This window comes from Piliocolobus tephrosceles, chromosome 9 (genome assembly GCF_002776525.5).
Source record: "Piliocolobus tephrosceles isolate RC106 chromosome 9, ASM277652v3, whole genome shotgun sequence".
Classification (NCBI taxonomy): Eukaryota; Metazoa; Chordata; class Mammalia; order Primates; family Cercopithecidae; genus Piliocolobus; species Piliocolobus tephrosceles.
Window position 1 is genome coordinate 91,173,021 of NC_045442.1, and position 3,870 is coordinate 91,176,890.

Below are 3,870 nucleotides of genomic sequence, written 5' to 3' on the forward strand. Positions count from 1 at the left end.
TGGGCAGATCACGAGGTCAAAAGTTCGAGACCAGCTTGACAAACATGGTGAAACCCTGTCTCTACTAAAAATACAAAAATTAGCTGGGTGTGGTGGCATGCGCCTGTAATCCCAGCTACTCAGGAGGCTGAGGGAGGAGAATTGCTTGAACACAGGAGGAGGAGGTTGCAGTGAGCCGAGATCACGCCACTACACTCCAGCCTGGGCGAGAGAGTGAGACTCTGTCTCAAAACAAACGAACAACCCCCCCCAAAACAACAACAACCAAAAAACAAATTCCTCAGACTGGGTAATTTAAATTGGCTCAGGGTTCTGAAATCTTTACAGGAAGCATGATACTGACATCTGCGTGGTTTCTGGGGAGGCCTCAGGAAACTTAGAATCATAACAGAAGGCCAAGTGGGAGCATGCACATCACATGACCAGAGCAGGAGCAAGGTAGGAGGAGGTGTCACACACTTTTAAACCAGATCTCACTATTGCAAGAGCAGCAACAAGGGGATGATGCTAAACCATTTATGAGACATACACTCCCATGATCCAGTCACCTCTCACCCAGTCATCTCCAATAATGGGGATTACAAATCACCATAAGATTTGGGCAGGGACACATATCCAAACTATATCAGCCCCCAAGCTGGCTCAGAACTCAAGACATTTTAAACCAATTGCCACTTGATGGCTGTGCCAAGAATCAACTTCCATTCAACTGGCCAACCCTTCATGAGCAGCTAATTGAAATTAACTGAAAATATGGCTATCTGGACTGATTCTCTAGTGGATTAATGAATTAAATTTGTGACCCCAACTGTCTCACTGACTTAATCTGAGCAACTATCTGAGCAACCTGGACTGAGGCACACTTGAGAATGGGAAGTGCCTAAATAAAGTCTGTTTAAATAACTTGAAGTCAAACCTGATGAAAGGGAAACTTGAATTTAATTAGATACAAGCACAATGTATTCAAGGCCATGAGTGAACACTGTATTATAGAGGAATGTAAACATGAAAACTAGCACCTTGAGCAGGTGGATATATGGCTCCTAGTATTAGGTTGGTGCACCAGTAATTGCAGTTTTTGCCATTGAAAGTAACGGCAAAACCCACAATTACTTGTGCACCAACCTGATAACAGCATGGGAAGTTTCCTGACGACATGCATCAATTCAGACATATCAAAATGTTAAGAGGATAAAATCATGTTACATCTGAGAAATTTTTTTTAACCTTTCAGATCAATATTTCAGTATTATAACAGCAGAAATAGAATATGAGGGAAAAGTTAAAAGAGTTGATGGAAAAGATGAAGGACAAAATTACCATTGTAGTAAAGTAAAAAGATACACCTTTTGAAGGGGAAAGGAAACAGAGGGCAATGATGTATGATCTGTAAATAATGTGTAAAAAAATATAGTAAAGGTTGAACTTCTGAGATATAAATCTCAGAAGTTTCAAGAAGAAACAGATTTGAGAATTAAAAATTATTACCACATGTAATCTCATTGAGAACAATTTTTTTTTTTTTCCTGGCTCCAAAGATCCTTTACTTATATCCACTTGAAACACTTTGGTCCTTAACTTGTTAACTGAGTTGACAGGCTGATGGCTGATCTAGGTAAAGGTTTCATGGTAGCAAAAACACTTCCTGCCTATAATATATCAAAACAGGTTCCTGAATAGTGTGTGTAAATGTTGTCAGGGTCTCTGTCCCATCTTCTTCAGAGTTCGATTAAGCTCCTCGAATTTGTGGCTCTGATGGATGAAGAAATCCCCATAGCACCTGGCGACCTTGGTGTCTGCGATGTGGATCATGTCGTTATCAATGTAGAAGTTAACCTCTGAGGCTGACTGAAATTCACCATCCAGGTTTGTGATGCCGCTGGTCCACACTATGTTCTTCATCTTGTGTTTGAAGACAGGAAGCTGGATCCTGAACTCCTGCTCTGTGAGGTCCAGGAAGCCAGCCAGCTTGGCCACAGGCATGGTGGTGTAAAGCTTGAGGAAGCTGGGGATGGTTGAAAGCTGGGCCTGCTGCTGTACTTCAGAAAATACCTTTGACTGCTGCAGGAAGGACTCTTTGTGGTAGTTAGGGTGCACATTATCGTAGTTGGGCAATACAGGTGACAGGAACTTGGGGCAGGAGTAACTGAAAAGTTCTTCACAGACTTGTGGGTCACCTTTCTGCATGTGCAGCATCTTGTCCCCATATTTCTCCTGCAGCTGGAGGTGAATACTCTCATCGATACCTATGGGGTACATCGTGAGAGCAATGGCCAGTAGCACATGCGTCTGTTCATTCTGCTTGTTAATCATCTCATACTTGTATGTGGTCCTCTGGAACATGCTCTTGGTCCTCTGGATGTAGAGGAGGATGTTGGCGAAGACCCAGATGGCATCCTGGTAGCAACACATCATCAAATATGCAAACCCAACATAATAGTATGTGGTGACCTGGCACTCTGGCACACGGGAATACATACTCTTTTTGCCAAGTTTGATGGAGAACAAATCTTAAGCTTATTTTTTTTTTTATATTTAGTTGGATATTAATGTATTTTTAATATTATGGCTAATTTTAATAAGACCTTATAAACAAATCTAATCCCAATCAGTCTTGACAGCAAAATAATTTCATAAACATTTTTATGACCTTTTATAATATTTTTATTTTGTAACTCTTTATATCCACTTAATATTATTTATCTTTTAAATTTTTCTTTAAAAGAACCCCTCAAAACTTCTAAACTAGGCAAAATTATGTTTCCCACCATGAAATTTCAGTTTTTTTTCCTAAAAATCTCCAGATTTAGGACACTCTAATATTTGGTTTCAGATTTTGACATTTATACTCAGAAGACTTTGGTCTATAATTTCCCTTTCATGGAATGTCTCATACTGTATTTGGTATCAAGATTCTCCTCACCTGATGAAGGCAGTGTGGTTGTGTTTTTTCTGTACCTATTCTATGAAAGATTGGGTACAAAAGTGGTGTGGGGAAACACTACATTTTTCTAAAAATAGGAAAATATTTAAGACAAAAAGCTTGGTGGAAGAATCAAAAGTACAAATCAGTAATAATACTATAAAACATGCTCATAAATCCATAGACAAATTGGAGTGGGAGAAACAAAAAAATGAGGAAGACATTTTGAGTACAAGTGAATTGGCTTATTTGAAGAAACCACAATCAGAAGATGAAAGTAAACATGTCTCAGCAACAGTACACAAAATTTCCCATATTTGAGCACTCTTTGTATGACATTTTGAAATTGACAAATGCTGTCAAACTTGAATCTCGAAGCTCACAGAGTGATGATTAGAATGGAAGGCAAGATATGGTTCATCACATGATCACAGTGATAGCTCACCGTAGAATTTTCTAGGGAATACATGCCACATTATGGGGTCCAACTGCTGCTACTTTGACATGGGTAAATGGTCACTTAGATTATATGTTGCATTTCAAAAACTGAATCCCAGACCCACAGTATTATTCTCTGTGTATGAAATAAATGTTAAATGAGGAAAAAGGACCTGTCTCTCAAATATATTTGATAGTGAACATTTCAGAGTGAAGAGAGAAAAAGCTAACATGTTGAGAATAAAAGGAGTTCCATGCTTGAGTTCCCCACCCATTTCTACTGTTCCTGAATCACTGGACATTTCTAGATTAAATAATTTAAAATTTGTTCCAGATTTAGTTTAAAAAGCATTATTATAAATTTAGTTTTAAAAAGTAATTATATAAAATCTTCTTTTATCACTTATGTATAGTACCTATTTTTTCTCCCTATGCAATTAAGTTTATGTATTTATTTCTGAATCTCTGAATTTTTTGAGAGATCCTCTATTAATGTATACATAAAAGGC

At 38.2% G+C, this 3,870-nt stretch overlaps 1 pseudogene; it reads right to left on the bottom strand.

The window, feature by feature from the left end:
• Positions 1–1,586: 1,586 nt before the first annotated feature.
• On the bottom strand, positions 1,587–2,259 carry LOC111523521 (annotated as a pseudogene).
• Positions 2,260–3,870: the final 1,611 nt, after the last annotated feature.